We start from the raw sequence: 18,502 nt of genomic DNA, 5'->3' as shown, positions 1-18,502 counted from the left end.
CGTTGTACGTCTGAATTAGGTACACTTCACTTACTTAGTAACTTTATTTTCCTGACTTTCCTTCCCTGACAGTGTGCAAATGGCTCTCTTCCTCTCTAACATACACACACAGTGTGTAGACACACAATTATGTGCTAAAATACTCCCTATAACTCCATATACTTAAGCCAGAAACTACAGTACATGAGCACAGGCCTGCAGGTAAAGGGTTAATATGGTAATTAAGTTGTTAACTGTAAAAATCACAAATGTTACCTCCTACCAACAGGGTAAACCACCAACAATCAAGAATGCATGATTATTTAGTGCCATGGCTGTGCAGTCAAAAAAAGTGTGTTTATAATGTAAGTCTATGGGACAAAATGGGAGAAAAAAAGAAAATCCAGTGCTGTGCAAAAACTAATAATGCAATAAAGTCAATTTTTTTACTGATGTTTGACATGACCAAGACTGTAATAAAGGTTCAAAAGAATCCAGTCCACATTCACCTTTTCTATTAAAAATGAGCCATTTTGTGTGTTTTTTTTTTCAATTTTCAGCACCACCCCTTATAAAATTGGTGATTAAAGGGTTAAAATCCTGGGGGAAAATGATTTTTTCACTACTGTTGATTAGAACTGAAGTTAATGAAAAGGTCTATGCAAAAAAATTCAAAAATATATTTATCTAATATATTTTTAAAACCGTTAAAGTTAGGGGACGTTTTTGTCCCCGAACAACACATTAGGGAGAAAAAAAAGAAAATCCAGTGCTGTGCAAAAACTAATAATGCAATCAAGTCAATTTTTTTACTGATGTTTGACATGACCAAGACTGTAATAAAGGTTCAAAAGAATCCAGTCCACATTCACCTTTTCTATTAAAAATGAGCCATTTTGTGTTTTTTTTTTTCAATTTTCAGCACCACCCCTTATAAAATTGGTGATTAAAGGGTTAAAATCCTGGGGGGAAATGATTTTTTCACTACTGTTGATTAGAACTGAAGTTAATTAAAAGGTCTATGCAAAAAAATTTCAAAAAAATATTTATCTAATATATTTTTAAAACCGTTAAAGTTAGGGGACGTTTTTGTCCCCGAACAACACATTAGGGGGTAAAATTTGCCCACAGTGTACCGTTGACCTATGAAAAATTTTAAAATCATATTAACAAAATTTATGTAAAATTAAGCTTATTGAGGAAAAATGATTCAATTTGTCCACATATTGACAAAGTTATGGCCAAAATAAACAGAAAAATTTCTCTCAGAGGACAAAAATGTCCCGAACAACGCATGAGGGTTAAACGCGTCATTTGTTTCCCCACGAGCATAATTTTATGCACCACAGGGAAAACCGTCACCTTTAATTAATGTAAATTTACTTGCACCTGTGACCTGCAATACAAAGTTGTAGGCGTTCAGGACAACAGTAAGTTAATAACAGAAACAGTTTTGTAATCGCAGCCAATAGCACCGAGGACTGTCATTAGCCTGCGTTAGCTTACTGCCAAACACTGGTTTCGAAAAGCTAACGAAAGATGCTAGCTTGAGCTAACTTTAGCAAAGCAAATAGAAGCTCTTTATATAAATATTAGTGTTAAAGGAGGAGACGGGGTAGTTTAATTTGTTAGCTGAACCTGTACGACATTTCAGTCTTCACATGTTTTTTTTAAGCCATTATATTTTTATTATATCATTTTAACAATATGTTGCTGTGTAAACGGTGAACGTACAAAGTGTCAACACTTCGATAATCAAACACCTTATTAGGAGCACCCCTTATATTTCATGCAGTTTAATACAACGACACTGCTATAAATTCAGCTTTTCACATAATGCAGTATGTTAAAGATTAGAGTGAAGGGTTTTGTATTGCATTAGATTCACATTGCTAGTGTTTGGTGATCCTGCTTTGTGTTGACTGCACTGTCCAGTGGACTCTCCATGAATATGAGACTGATAGAGTTGGATTGCACTAATGTCCTCGATAAAATGCCAGGTAACGGGTATGTACTGTATTTCCCACATCTCTTATCGACGTAAGTACATGGCATTCCACTTGATGAGGACTTTTCTCCATGGTAACTTGACTAGTTTCCAGTTTTTCATGCACCCAATGATTGCTGATCTTTCCCCCTCTACATTCATTATCTCTACTAACCATTTTCTTCCCACTTTGTTTTCTGTTCACCTTTCATTGACACTTGTGCTTATCCTTGTCCACTGTTGTTCTCTTCTTTTCCTTCAACTAGGCTCTGGCAGCAAAGACAGACTGTGTTTGGCCTGCTCATCCTCTTTATTCTCTTCTTCATTGCCTACCGTATTGAAGGAACACATCAGAAGGTGACCACATGTATAGTATATTTCATATGATAATAGTTCTTAAATCCTGTGAAGGGCCAATGTCTAAACTAAGTGTATAGACTGCTTTAGGCTGACAACAAAGATGAGCCACGGTAATGTTAGAAAATCATTTATTAGTTTGTCCACAGAGCTAACTGGCAAATTGGTAGAACGATGCTATTTATTAGACTAAACCAACACTTTTTTATTGTTTATGTTTTGCTTGCTGTGAGCTGTGTTATCTTGAAATCTTCTGCCAAAATCTTTTTTTCCAGTGTTGTACGCAAGTGTTGTGTAATCATTCTCAGTAACACGTAACAACTGCCCTTCCACTTCCCAGCAATATGCCAGCAAAGAGAGAGAGAGAGGGGAGTATGTGCTGTTTTTGTTTTGCTGGGTTTCCTGGGAAATGGAGTTTTCGGTCAGAGCCCCTCCACCCCCACTCCTTCCTTATTTCCCATAATCTATGCAGTCTGTGCTTCTTCCTGAAAACAACCTGCGTTGGCTTAGAGTAGATGCTAGTACATGTAAATGGAGTAATGGATGAAGAGTGGATGAACAGGAGGTACACAGGGAGAGATGGAGAGATCTTGGATTGCTTTACTTTACCAGTTGTGTAAGAGCTGCCACCAAAAAGAATAATGGTGCTGCTGTTCTTCTGTCACTGTGCTGAACACTCCTACCCTACGGCTTTGTCCTCTAAATTCAACAAAAACCTCTGCCTCAAACACACACAAACAACTCTCTCTCTCTCTCTCTCTCTCTCTCTCTCTCTCTCTCTGAGAGTGATTCCTCTCTCACTCTTTTCCTCTCCCCTCTCCCTTCTCTACCACTCACTTGCCCTCTCCCACCCTTTAAAGTGCCCTCTGCAGCACACTTTCATTCTCATACCTTCTCTCACTCTCTGTCTGTCCCTCCCTTCCTCACGCTGTGTACGCCCCCCCTTTCCTCACACTCTGTGCATGTGTCTCTGCCATGTGGTTGACCGTCCCTCTCTCTGGCCTCCACAGTATGTACGCTACATGGAGAAGAAGACGCTGTGGTGTGCCTACTGGGTCGGCCTGGGCATCCTCTCCTCTGTGGGTCTTGGCACCGGATTGCACACCTTTCTCCTTTACCTGGTGAGTAAAAGTTTTCATTGACTCTTCACGACAAGCTGCCTGCCACTTTCACCCTGCAGTTATTCACTTGTCTGTGCATGTCTATGATAGAGCTCTAAATCAGTTAATGGTGGTGCAGTGACGCAGATCATAAAAGGCTGTATTGATGCTGTTAAGTTGCTAAGGATTTAATAAGTGCACTGTTTTGAAGGCTCCTCATGTATTTGCACTTGCGTACGTGAGTGTGTTAGTATGGGTTTGTGTGCGCATGCATTTCAGAATGGGGCGGCGCTTTGGTAGCCACACTGTTTTGACAGGCAGTCCAGGAACAATCGCACTCACTGACCCCTTTGACTGAGTGCACATGAGGATAAAAACACTCTCCCTCCCCCTCTCTGAGTTCTTTCTCTTTCCTTTCTTACTACTCTCTTGCTCCCCACTGCGTTGTTCACTCTCACTTTCTCTGACACTCCCTCCCCTTGCTTTCCTTTTTGCGTATCTTCTCTGTCTACACTCCGTTATACTCTACCCTTTCCATCCCTGTTTGTTTCTGTTTAACCTCCAACACGCTTCATCTTTGAGTGTTTTTAGTTGGTATAGAGCATTGTGGGAGTATTAGGTCTACACTGCTGACCAGATCAGTGTCCCAAAACATCTGTCTGTATACACTGCTCCGAGTCCATCTGTCATCTGGGAGTCCACTGTCACACTCCCAGTGGTGCTGAACTGGAAACTTTGAAGTGTGTGTCCTCTATTCTGCTGTTTTTAAAAGCCAAACTCTGGCACTCCAGAATGTAATTTGAGAGTTTTTTCTAGTCTCCCTTAGTAGCTCAGCTCACTTTTGTAGGTGGGATGTCACCATCTAGTGACCGTGGATGCTACTGCAGATTGTGGTGTCATTGGGTTCATGGCAGAACTTGGTGCTCCTTGCTGGAGCTGTTGTGCATTTTGTGTACAGGTCAACTGTTATTGTTTCTTTTAAATGATGAGACTTTGTCAGATATTTTGGGTGTTAACTGATTTTGATAGATAATCCTATCATGTAGAGATTTAAAATACTTATACTGAATTTAATTTATCTAATTTCAAAGAATATGTTCAAGATGAAAGCTGCTTTAGCCTAATAGTGACCTAAAGTATTTGTGTATTTTTATCATAAACCATCTCAGGTGCAGTATCCACCGAATCTCTGAGCCTGAACCTAAGAAGCACAACAATCCACCTCTTCCCTTCTGTAGAGGGCATGGTTTGGATTGTTGTGATTTTGTAGGGTTCGGGGCCTTGAAAAGATATTTCTAATTTCTGACATTAAACATTTTAAAAATTTGTGTTGTACCTGAACACCAGAGACCTCAGGCAGCCAAGTTGCCTGTTTTTAGGAATTAGGACTGGGTCAATGATTGTAACTGGGTCAAACAAGTTCAGAACACTTGTGAAGATGCCTCCTCAAGTCTGCAGCTTGATCTTCCTGGAACCATTTTTCACCCAGCCTGCAAATATAAATAATGACAGAAATTAAAACGTAAATTAAGTCTGGGAATTCAAAAGCTCTTGATTTTCAAGTTTTGAATTAGTTGGACTAATTTTGGAGTTTTGAAAATGTATTCATAATAAATGATTAGTAATAATACTGGACATCTTGAACATCTTTTGTCAGCAAATTATTTAGAAAATAATTGGTAGAATCATAAATAATGAGAAATGAAACTAATGTGTAGTGCTGTCCCTATTAGGAAGAATAATATTGGTGCTTAGAAGAGCTGAACTAAAATTTGAATCCTAACATTAGTTGGTTCAAACTTTCCATATAGGAGGATTTGCAGAATTTATGGCCATGTACTTTAGACAAAATGTTTGCTGTCAGTAACTTAAAAATGTATTAGAAACAGACATAAGCCATGTCTTTGTAAATAAAACTTAATTTATAAATGGTTCCTAATCAAGTTTCTTAGTGAATTATCTTGTTTTTTATTTAGTCAGTAGGGGGTGCCACTGATCTTAAAATGTCAACAAACCTAAACACATGCATTGTTGTACAGATGCACAACTCTTGGTCTTCTGATGGCTTTAATAATATTTTATTCACATAAAGGCTACAGGTACAGCTGTATAATTATGTTTTTATTTGAAAATTGAAAAGCACAAATGCTGATTTAATGTTTTGCATGAGAGTTTGCCGTTAAAAATGACATCGGTTACAATTATATTATATATCAACAGCTCTTTAATGTGAATACTAACAGGTATAACATCCATTATGGACATATGGCCTTCCCCACCTTCCAGTTGTAATAATGTCTGTCCTGACTTCTTTTAAGGTGTTAATGTCATTAGCAAAATTCTCTCATGTAAAACATGTAATTGGCTTTGTGTCTATCAACAAAGTGTTGACATCATTGATCCAGGATGTCAGATAGATGTAAATGACCACACATCTCATATGAACAGCATGCTCTTTTATTGGCTGGTATGAAAAACTAAATAGTAACAATATTAACAGTACTGCAGAGTCACCAGCAGGGGATGGTACAGAGCCAGGAACATGCACACCATCCCAGTCAATGAAACCAGAGCAGTAGTGGCAGCCCTCCTGTTCCTTGACATGGACAATTTTTGCCCTCTTTCTCCTGGCTGTGTTTGCGTCCCACTGAGACCACGGGAGATCATTGTACGAGGTTCAGAACTAGTTAATAGTGAAAGATAAAATGCTGCAAGTCAGGCATAGAAAAGAAAAAAAAGGCACACTTGGAAGAAAATCAAGTGTATTTTATCCAGCTGCTCTGAGAGAGGAGGCAGTGGGTGGGTGCTTGCAATACAGACCATGAAAACAATAAACTCACGCAGGAACATTGAAAAGATCTCATTTCAGCAGGGGCTGCGGAGGCAAGGATCATTGGACACATGCACATATTCACATGCTGAAAGTCCTGCACCTGTGCTTGTAGCTGCCATAACAATCGTGAAGTTTACAATTGTGAGGGCACCAGCTTTCATCTTCTTCTAGGGTTTTTAAGTCTTCTGTTTTCCAGTGTCAATGGCGTAAGCGAGCAGAAGAGCAGTGACAAATAGTGCTCTGCATTAATCCTCTTTTAACAAAGAAGAGGTTAGCAGTGAGTGTAAGTCTTGAAAGCCAGGGAATGCTGTAAATATTTTAGAAGAGAGCTCATCTGAATCATCCACCATTAAATTACTTTCAGTAATGGCTGTTGCCATTAAGTCATTATGGGCAGCATGAAAATTGTTGTGCTCAACGTTAAATCAACAGAAACAAAGAATTAAAGTCATTATATTGTAGCTGCGCACGTTGCTGTTTACACAATACCATCTAGGGTTTCTTTTTTTCCTCTCCTTGCTGGCTTTAAGTGGTTTTATGAGTGAGAGGTGTACATGTTGTATCTTTCCCCAAGCATAAATGTCAGCACTCACTAGATAAAAAAAATTAGACCAAAAAAAAGTAATGTATTAACATATGACTAGTGGCTCACTGAACAACAAACAATTTGTAGTCTTCAAAAATATATTTATTTTCTTAAGTTAAAAAATTATAGGTTGCTTAGCCCGCTCCTCAGGCATTGTTGTTACTGTCACACTCACAGTTGCTTGGGTCCTTTTTTTCTGATGCTTTTATACAGTTAAGTGTAGTCTGCCCACATATTCACAGCATGCAGGTGAGGGAAAAGTTAAAGGAAGTCACATGATGGCAGAGTGTCTGACAAATGTGTGTGTGTGAGGTGCCCTCCACCTGACCCTGTTACAGGGATGAGCTTTTCTATAATCTAGAAGCAAACAATAGGGTCACCAGAAACCTTGTTGCTTTGTTTGAGTTATGACACACTCTGACCTGCCGTTTTTGTTGATGAGAGATCTGAACCGAGTGCTGATCAGATCTAGAGTGCTAAATTTAATCCGATTAGTGAGACGTTATCGTAGATATAACCATCTCAATGATAGTAAGTCAGAAATTTGACTCAGTATTTTACAATCATTCCTCTGTTGATCAAGGTGGAACGATACCTTGTATGCATGTTAGCCAGAACGTGAGTGACACATCAGGATCAAGTTCAGTAGTTCTTTGAAAAGCTGAAAAGCTACTCTTGACTCACTACTGACTGGCAGTAACGGATCTCTCACTTTAATCTGAACACCTCTTAAATTCAATTTGAGGCCTTTAATTTTTAACTACATCTAGATAACATGTCAGAACTTTATCGCCTGGATTTGATCCTCTCACTACTGAAGAGGCAGTATTACTTACATACCATAAAGATAGGAATGGGAATTGTATACTTGTTGTAGAGCTGCTGCTGTGAGGAATTGCTTAGATTTGAATTTAAATGCAAAATGGGCTTTTACTTCCTTTGGCCAAAAAAAGGAAAAAATATCTCACACAATTGCTTTCATTCATAATTTTTAAGTAATTCATTTATTCCCCATACAGTTAGAGACATGGATCTGGAAAAACATCTTGTGACTTACTCATCTTCACCAAACTCCTTGAAAGATGAATACCAGAGAGATGTGTAAATAGGAGCTCTGTGTGTGTGTCTGTGTCTATGCCTTGGAAGCCCCAGGAGTTCTGTTAATACCAAGTACAATAGCTATTTGGTCTGTAAGACGTGCACCCACACACACCCACACACACACACACACCCTACAGGAAGCAAGTCCCGTGCCAGAGTGGGCTTAGTGTGTAGCTTGCCTAGAATGGCATCAGCACCCTTCCCAGTATAAGCCAAACCTGACCAGACCAAACCAGAGTGCTGATGGCAGACTGCACGTGTTTAGGTTGGTTGAAGTGTAGTTCACCTATCGCACACAATAAACAATATGTGATGTGTCATGGATATGTATATCCTCTTATGTTAATAATTATTCCAGTATTTATTGTTTAGTCTGCTTTTATTTAGGTTTTACTGTGATTATAGGTTTTTCTTCTTTCATCAGTTTTTAAACCTTCTAGAAATTGATAAGAAATCCACATCTTCAGGCCCAGAAGTCCCATGTCAGGACTCCATACTGCTACCAAATGGTGGAATTTTGCAGCCATTTTTTTTCAGAGAGTGTGTGATTTTTGTTTTGTTTTTACCATATATATATTTGTGCATATACAGTGCTTCATGTTTTTTTTTTTTTTTTAAGTCTGGAGTCCTACATGTGATACTTGCTGTGCAATTTCAAAGCTAGGGCAAGGAACCAGTTTAGCCTAGCATTCAAGTTTACATTTGTTAGTTTACATTTATATGGTTAGTATAATGTGTTTGTTACAAACATGAATTGAAATACAAAACATTTAAATGTTACACAGTGTTATGTTACCGCACCTTAAGCACAGACCAAGTTGCATCTTGTGTTTTTAGTTTTTTGAACAAAAACCTTGTCAGTTATTTATAATAGTGGTTTGTGCAGGACTCAGTTTATTTACCATTGTTCAGTTTACTTTGGCACAGGGTGAGGTTATTTCATTTGCTCTGTCAAGTTTTGCATTTTATTTTAAATATAAGTCAGTTAAAAATTGTTAAGTCATATGTGGAAGCAGCTTGGAGCCGTCTCCCATAGTCTGCGTGCAAACACACATGCATGTGCATGTGTATGGACTTACCACCCACTTCTAAACACCGCTGCCCCTCCTCTCTGTCTCTGCTTCATCCTTGGTACTCTTACCTCCCTCAGAGATCCTGACCAGGGCTTGTTCATAACGAACTAACCTCTAATGTTTGTCCTACTTTGCCTCCAGCAGTCTCCCACTGTAAGAAGTGGTTAGCAGGTTATGCTAGCCTGACCATGTCTAATGTGCTTAAATGGCCCTTGACAACCACAGCAACCTGTTAATGACGGGACCATCCTGTGGCCGTGGTCACTGAGAACTGGTCAGTTTATGGTCACCCATTAATGTCTGGTTTGGGCTGCTCAAGCAAGAAGATTTGCCACTATAAACTAACAAGGATTTCACATCATGACTGGTGTCTAGGTCCATATCTGCTAGGGTTTCTGAACTGTAGACCCAAGGCCCAAAACAAATTTAGTTTTAAACATATAGAAATCCTATAGTAATATGAATGCAATGGGTTTTAAAAACCTGTTTGTTGAATGATAAAAATCCATTATAAATCCTCCACATCTCTGCATCCCTCCACAACCTGACGTCTGTTTCTATGTACAGAATTAAAATATGGATACTATGTCATGCTGTTTTTACTGTGAGACAAGGCTGAACAAACAAATATTACTGGAGTATAGGTGAACAAATTACCTGCAGATATTTGACTTCTTTGTTGACAGTTGATCACTGTATTGACAGCATGCTCTCTGACATGCTCTGCTCCATACTGGTGATATACGGTTTGCTACATGACAAACACACTCATACATTTTTTCAGCAGATTCAAACTTTGTGGCTCAGATATGTGTGGATGTACTACCTAGGAGTCAAGGGTTGGTTTCTACAGGCCACCACAGGAATGCCAGCAATTACATCTCCAGTATGGATCCTATTGTGTCAGTCAGAAGAACCTTATCAGTATTAATGTGTATTTTAGTGGGTGCAGACATCATCAGCATAAAAGTCAAAGGAGACACCACTAGGAGGTGGATTAGTGCACTGTAGGCATCACTATGACTTTGTTTATTGTAAACAGTGTAGAACAATGCCTCCTCAGAGAGCAATATTATCAATCATCTCAAATGTCCTCCAAGAACATGAGACATGGGGACATGAGTGTTTGTGTGCTTGTTTGTCCATATGTGTCATCAAGTCAGAACCAAAGTAACAGGGCAGGTACCTGGATTTTGTGGGTTGGGCTGCAGATTAATGTTGAGTCACCTGGATAACATGAGAGCACTGGACTTTTGTGTAATGTGAGATGCAGTGACAAAGCATTAGAGTGAGAGAAAGAGAGACTGGGAGAGAACAAGTACACTGAGTCACGCAACACACTGATGGCAGGTTATCCTTGCATGTTTGTTACACCCGCATTACCTCGGAGCAAAGACAAGAGGAATACATTTTCCTTAATGACTTTGTGCTTTGTTCAACAGACTCATTGTAAAAATACAAACCAATAAAATTCCAGCAGCCAATGAAAAAGAGAGGGTGGGGCACAGAAAACAGGGTCAGGAGACGACAGGAAGTAGCGGGAATATCAAAACAACGATCGATGCGTTGGGTTGACAAATCATAAAGTCTGTGATCCCAAATCAATCGCAGTTGTTAAGAGACTTGGTCGTCGCACAAACATCTGCTAATGTCAGCCTGTTAGTGTGTTCTAGTATTTTTAAAATCTGGAAGTTGTGCAGTGCCCCAGCTTTAGGGGAATCCAGTCTTACTGGATCACTGCCAAGTTTCTTGACTTCTCTCTCAAGGTCACCAAAGATTTTCCGATTAGTCCTCTGAGTCGGTGACCATGTGTGAATATCAGATATTTCTCTGTGGGAAATTATGGTTTTATTAGTTTTATTATCAGTATGTAAGTGTGCAGTTTACTTGGATTTGAGAGTGTAATCTGTGTCATCTGAATTGAGTGCATTATTCTGAAGACACTGCTGTTTCCTGTTGCCTCACACACCACTGTCCTGCCCTCCCACGTCCCATCATGTACTGTCCTGCTTCTTCCAACACAACTCCGGAAGCTGCAGCCCCACCCTAAGTTTGCCAGATTGATTTGGTGCTACATTGTGTAATGCCAAACTGCCTATGTGCGTCACAGGGAGCACCCTTCCTACACACATACACAAGGGTAAACACATGGAATAGACAGAGCACAAAGTGCCTTTTTACATTGCCCCACTTTATGAATCTGCCTTTATTTGCAGAGATCGTGCCAGTGTAACGGCCTTGTTTGATCATCTTTGCCGATTCATATCCGTTTAGATTGTTCAGGAACATGTTCTCACAGAGGAAATGCAGTATTACATGACCTTTTCTTTTTGACTGGCTCCCGTTCAGTATAAAATGTAATCAAACACTGTGTTCTCAGAAGTTTAAAATCAACTTTATTATAACAATGAGTCATAGAATGACCATTGGTCAATTGTATAAATAGTGTCCTTGTTCCTCCACTTTGATAACTAAATGTATGCCACAGGAATCACAGCTTTTACCAGGAACTGTTCTGCTTTATGTACTTGACTAGGTACAGGCAGTTCTCACAGTTCAACTTTTGCTTCGATCGAATCAAGAAGCTGAATTTTTCTTAGTGTGCCACATGAAATTAAAACTTTAAAACATTAATGAACTAAATCCATCCATAATGACTGAAACAAAGATTAAAGAAGTAAAGAAGCAATTAGGTTTAAAATAACAGAGATTCAGTTAGAGAAAATATTTTAAATGAGTAATACTGGCACTTTATTTCAACATTATTGAAACATGTTGAAATCCAGATTTCCCATCCTAATATTCATTTTGGTATTTCTTCATAATGATGTTTACTCGTGACTGTGTGGCATTCTGGATAATAAGACAACGTGTTTTAGGATTGGGCTCAAGAACAAAAACCTGGCAGATACCAGACATCCAACTGACACCTATGAATCTGTTTTCATGCTGGAAGCCTAATTGAAACAAGTAAATAAACAAGAGTCAGAATTGTAAACCAGAGGCAGGCCTTATTAAGGACAGTGGATCCTCAAGTATGCTAGCGTCTCTTACAACGGGAACAGTCAAATTAATTATTACGGTAAATTTATCTAAAGAATGCAACTCCTTTTCTTACTGTAATAATAAAGGCTGTCCTGTGGGTGAGGAGTGCACATGATTATATGTTATACATATCATTTGTGTGAGATTCTGGCTTAAACATCTGGTATTTTTCTAGCTTTCTATTTTCTATTTCACTGAGCATGTGCATAACCAGGTGTGTGTACATGTCACATAGTTATAATTTTAAAGCAGAAGAGACATTCATTTATAATGAAAAGTTGAAGAGTTCCCCTGACCCCTAACTTAGAACTTAGTTTATCAGTCATCTCAGGCAGTGAACTGTTTGACTCACTCTACACGCTTTCTTCCTATGTTAATAACGTAGGGGTCTTCCCGTGACTCAAAATACTTCCAACAGGTAGACTTACTCCCACTTAGTTTAATTTATCTTTTTTTCTTCATCTTCACTTTTGTCTGCCATTCTCTTTTTTGTGCCTGATTTCAGGGACCACACATTGCATCAGTCACTCTGGCAGCCTATGAATGTGGCTCTGTGGATTTCCCAGAACCACCCTATCCAGACCATATAGTCTGTCCCCAGCAGGAAGCAGCAACATCAGTCTCAGATACTGAGAAGGTGGGCGTGGAGACCATGGGGGGAGACGGGGCGGTTGGATCTCCAACACTCCAGGGAACCATCTCCCTCTGGACCATCATTTCAAAAGTCCGCCTAGAAGCTTGTATGTGGGTGAGTGACCGTTACCAATGTAAGTGGATACTGAGGATCAGAGCAGTTTAAGAATCTGCAAAATAAAGCTCATAACTTCATTTTGGTTGTAGTATGCAGTGACCTTGCACATTCACCACAGCTTTGACCAGTATTCACAGGGTGTATTCTTTAAAATATTGTTGCTGTCAGGTAGAAACCTCACTGTCCTAAATGCTAGTTTCAGAGGGGCTAAGAAAAACTTTCTTGTTTTCAACTTGACCACCATGCATTTTTTAATTTATCCAGTGGGTTTTCCAATGTGTCATTACACAGAGGGTGGTAGAAACATGAAATTAAACATAAAATTACCAAAATTGAAGGCTTTTAAAGATCAAGGGCAAGGTCATACTGTACATGCACAGAACTCCAAATTAGGTGCAAGTATCAGACTGATTTTTTTTGGTAATATGTTTAATGCTGTTTTATAAAGCAATGAAAAATCAACCTGCCCATTTCTACTATGTATGACCATTTAAATGGCTCTTCCCTGCACAATAATTCCAGTATCACTATCACATGGCAATATGGCTGCTTTTTGCAGTACCTCCACCAGTAAAAACATGATCTATTAATAATGCAAATTTGCATCACCACTGGGTGCAAATGTATTCATTGATAAGTCCGTTACTTGGAAACCCCCAGCTTCTTACAATGAATTTCCCCCAAGTAGCATCAATGGTTTAACACCTCAACCAACTGTACGGTTACTAAGAAAGATAAAATATTTTAAACCTTTGATCTTTTTTAGGCCCAGGAGAATCAGACGGAACATTTTGTCACTTTATAGTAAAAACATAAAAAAAGCTTCTAACTTCACAATGTCAGAGTTCCTTTTTGAAGTATTTGATTTGCTATGCCTTTGTCTAAACATTTTATGGCTAGGTATTTGTTTAAGCTCAGAATGGGACTCAGATGGTTTATCAATGAGTCACACACATCTCAGAATTACCATAAAGCCATTTCAGTGGCTTGTGTTACTGTTTCACACACACACACACACACACACACAGAACACAGGAAAATGCAACAGGTATGTGTCACATGGACACTTTTTTATCATAGTAAGGCAGAACTGACTAACATTATAAGACCTTATTCACAAACACCATTATGATGTGTTATTATTTGTTTCCCTTTTCTTCATAATGTGGAAGGTGCTAAGTTAAGGGGGGAAATACACAACCTCAGTTACTTCTTCAATACTGGTAATACAGGAACCTGCTCTCTTCTATAACTGACCTTTGGGCTTCCTTATTATTGTAGAATGTTAACTCTGCATGAATGCACACACATACACATATGTAACACAAACTTCTTGGTTTTTGATTTCTAACCATTCCCTCAGAACCTTTAGGTAGATTTCTCTAGTCTGTTGCTAAAATAATATCTACAATATAGCAAAAAATATAATAATATGGTTCTAACCTCTCCCCCTTTTTGGCTCCACCTGCTTGTAGCACTGTATAAGACACACCTTCTTAATTTATTCCTATTGTGTGCACATGTACAGTCGCACTAATCTTCACATAAAAAGCAGTTATTGGTTTTGTCTTTTTCTTTTTTCAAATACAAGTTACATGTCCTCCAGAAGCATCATGCTCTGAAGAGCGTTATCACAGTCTTCCCTTTGGATTCACAACCACTCATGCACTACTCTTGTAACCTCAGCCTGGCGTGGGCTAAGCAAAGGCTTGTCAACTCTACAGTTGGAGACACCTGTTGCGCCCACGGTTTCCAAGCACCCACGCCAACATTACCCCTCCTTCTGCCAGCCTCCAACCTTCTGGCTAGGCTGCTTATGAGACATGGGACATTCCCCTCCTCACAGCCACACCACTACCTCTCCTGTTCCTCCTCTCCCCTTTCTCTTTCACCTATCTCTTTGTTTCTTTCCTGCTCTCTCTTGAAACCTTTCTGTCCACTACTGAATGTCCTTAAGTGCCCCACTTCAAACACCAACACTGCAGGTGGACGTATTACATTGCCCCCTATACAAACATGCACAGCCGCATGCTCACAAACAGAGGCAGAACTATTGAATGGAGCAGCTGCCAGAGAGATTAAGACACATCTCCATTATGAAAAAAAACTGGCAGATTTCATCAAAGACTGCAGTGTTAACAAGAGAACAGGGTGTCCAGATTAAAGATGCAGTCTGCCAGGTTTGGGGATAGCACCGCCTCCTGAGAATGATTGTTTGGGCTTGTTGTTGCTGCCATGGTTGCTAACTACCCACTAATCATCCTCTGGCTCAGACATTCAACGACATACAACTAATGTGCCTGTGATTAGTTAGTTATGCTCTTCTGGGAGGGAGATTGAAACTGTGATTTGCTGTGATTTGTGTTTGTTCTACCTGAATATCAGTGCAGAATTGTCTTTTCTTTTTTTCATTGGTCTCTCCACTGCTAAGTGTTAGGGATGGGTTGAGGCTTGAAATCACCTTTTTGGCTTTTGTAATTGAAGCTTATGCAAACTATATCTTCTCGTCTGCCCTGCACCCATACTTGCTCCTTGTGCCTGGAAACATTAAAGTAATGAGCTGTGAGCAACTCCAAAAATGCTGCATTTCTTGGCGGCAGTTTTCATTGTGTTAATTAAGTCTGTAACCCTCCCCCCCCCCTCCCCCCCGACTCCCCCCAATCCTACCCCGTTCTCATGTTTTGGTGGATGAACTTGGTGAACCGACCGAAGTGCTGAGGATTTATTCCCCTCAAATCACTTCCGCCTTCTTCCTGTTAAACCCCCCTCAATCACACAGGCTTCAATGCTTTATGGCTACAAGCTCCTTTTGGCTGATGGATACTGATTTGAAGTTGGTCATGCAATGTGCTGTTTAGAGGTAGCGTATGGTTTTTCACCTACCCTGGGCCTGCATTTAATATATCAACAATCATTAAATAATGTGTAGGATTTTCACTCATTAATCCTTTCCGTTTTATTCCCACTAAGCGTTCTGATCACACAATCCTAGACGTCAAGCAGTGCAAGCTCCTTTGGATAGTGGATATTGATATATTTGTGCAGTTAACCCACCAGGCACTATGGTAACACACCTGTTTTAATGACCAGCAGATTGATACATATTTGACCTAATTGTATATATTCTTATACAGCAGACTTGTGTGCAGTACACAACTAAAAAAAATGCCCTAAATAACCTGTATTACTTATTCGCTTTGTGAAAGCATGTCACACAAAGTACTATAAACATGAACAACTGATCAACAGTAATTAAACCTATGTGTGTGTTTGTGTTTGTGCCTGTGTGAACAGGGGGCTGGGACAGCTATAGGTGAGCTACCGCCCTATTTCATGGCACGGGCGGCACGGCTCTCTGGTGCTGAACCTGATGATGAGGATTACCAGAAATTTGAGGACATGCTGGATCAGGCAGAGTCTGGACAGGTGACACATCTACATTGTCTTTAGTCCCTCATCTTCATCAGTCCCTGTTATTAAACCACTCACTGTCATATTCATATAGTCTTACTCTGCTAATCTTATAAATGTTTAAGATCTTTCTCTTTCACTTTTTTTCCACTTTTGTTTCCATTTTTTTATATGTCATTTCATGTCAAGTTATTTTCTTTTGGTACTATTATCAATTAATTAATTAATGAATCAATCAATTCTTCTGTTCCGGGTATTTTGTGAATTGGTTGCTGTTTCTCTAGACAAACATGGTCACAAGACAAATGTGGTTTGATGGATTTCCCAGACTTTATAACCAATTTGTGTGTGTTAGTGTGTGTATGTTGACCACTGACCAAACCCCACCTCAGTGTTTTGTGGTGCAGTGGGAATCAAGTGCTTTCACAACATTGTGATTAAGAGAACAGCAACGATGCAGTCTAGTAAAATGTTCCCAACATTTCCTGCCTTTCACGTAGAAATCCCCTGTAAAAAAATGTTCTCATATCAAACATCACTGCGAATGATTCAACAATGCCTAATTCCCCATTTAAATATTTATTTTCCAGTCTTCTCTTGTGATTATGAATCGAGGGGGAGGACTGAAGGAAAATTTGTGTGCGGTATGGGAAAGGCTTTTCATCAAACTTGTCCGTCCAGTGTTCATTCTCAGAAATGTTTTCTCTCTACTCCAGTGTGGCTCAAATAGTCAAGAGAGGTCAAGTGCAGTAAAAAGCAACAGCACCCATAAACTATCAAATAAGCTAATAAATTGTCAGATAGTGCCAAATTCTTCAGTAAATACATCCTCTATTGTTATAACTCCATACCTGTGGCTGAAAACATTATGTTTAAGGGTCCTATTGTTTTTAATGTATTTTTTTATTGAGAATTCATTAAGCAAATTCCATTTTAAGCTGTCAAAATGTTCATTTGAACTCAAGGATGAACCGATTTAATTGGCCAAACCTCTTTTAGGTTATTTGTGATTTCTGAAAGCCAAAGATCAATTTCACAGCTGAAGTCTTCACTACAACTTAACTGGTTAGTGCAAACAAACACAAAATGAATAAGTCTACCGTGTCAAGAATTTAAATAGAAGTTCTGTTTCTTCTGTTTTTATAGCACACACAGGATTAGTAGCAGCAGAGGCATAGTTTAGGCACTGTTGTCCTAGGTATCAGTAGAGAATTGTAGATACTTGCTGAAATTCCTATTTTTGATGTGTATAGTTATGTTTATGTAAGTGTTGCGTGTTTAAATACATGAACAACTTATTCCCAGCGCATAAATTGAAGTGACCTTTGGAGACACTAATACTGAAACAGATTCAAGGAAGTCACATCATTTTCTGGTAAGACGGCTCTATGCTGCAGGTTGACAACAGGTGGAGGTACAGTACCTCCCTTTAGCGTGTATTGCTACTAATGCTGTGGACAGCTCTGTAGGTTGGCATCAACATCAGCCTCAGAGTTCAGACCACATGGGAGAGTGCAGCTCTGACATCACTTAAAGATAAAAAGGTAATTCCCTCTAAACTAAAAGCAGAGGCTGTGAAGGAGTGTGACAAACAGGTGGTGTTGGAAAGAAGAGATTTTGTCGAAATGACCTTCTCAGCATCTAAGAATTCGGTGTGACGCAAGAGGAGCATCATCCGCTTGTTGCAGATCGGTGGATGCGCAGATTAGAAGTGACGTTGTGTGCTGCTGCCTCAGTACACAGCCAGGGTTGTGCTCTCTCTTGCTCGATGATGTTTCTTTTTCTGTCCTTCTGTTCGTATGCTCTTAGTCTTTCTCATAACTTGGTCTCACACTGTGTTGCGCTCTCTCTCTCTCTCTCTCTTTTTACCTCGTTCTTTGCTGTTTTTTGTCTCTCTGTCATGATATCTGGCAGCTGTTGGTGTATGTACTGTGAGCTTGTGTGATATTGGACAGCATCTGGAGGCATGTTGCTTGCACCAGCAAGGACCTGCCACATACGGAAACATTTTTCTCTCACCAGGGCTTTCACATGGATGTTCTTGGGATTCCCTGTTATGCTCAAGGAGATCCTGCAACACCTCTCTGATTTTCACTTGTCTGCCTTTTATCCTTTTTTACACCTTTTAAGGTAAATAGAGGTCTATTTGCTGTGGATTTGTACCTGAAAGCTGAAAATAAATACTAGTAGAGCAAAGTGGAAAAGGGGACTGGAATGGAGATACTGTGGTTATTGGTATTTGATCATTGCGTATTAGACCAGAAGTGGTTAAAGTTTGT

The 18,502-nt window shown here is 39.4% G+C and overlaps 1 pseudogene; it reads left to right on the top strand.

Annotated features, from left to right (window-relative positions):
- LOC114446411 (vacuole membrane protein 1-like) overlaps positions 1–18,502 on the top strand; it is a 49,853-nt pseudogene that overhangs the window by 5,502 nt on the left and 25,849 nt on the right.

This window comes from Parambassis ranga, chromosome 14, assembly GCF_900634625.1.
Source record: "Parambassis ranga chromosome 14, fParRan2.1, whole genome shotgun sequence".
Classification (NCBI taxonomy): Eukaryota; Metazoa; Chordata; class Actinopteri; family Ambassidae; genus Parambassis; species Parambassis ranga.
Note: the sequence above shows the minus strand (reverse complement) of the source record. Positions and strands in the feature narration are given on the sequence as shown.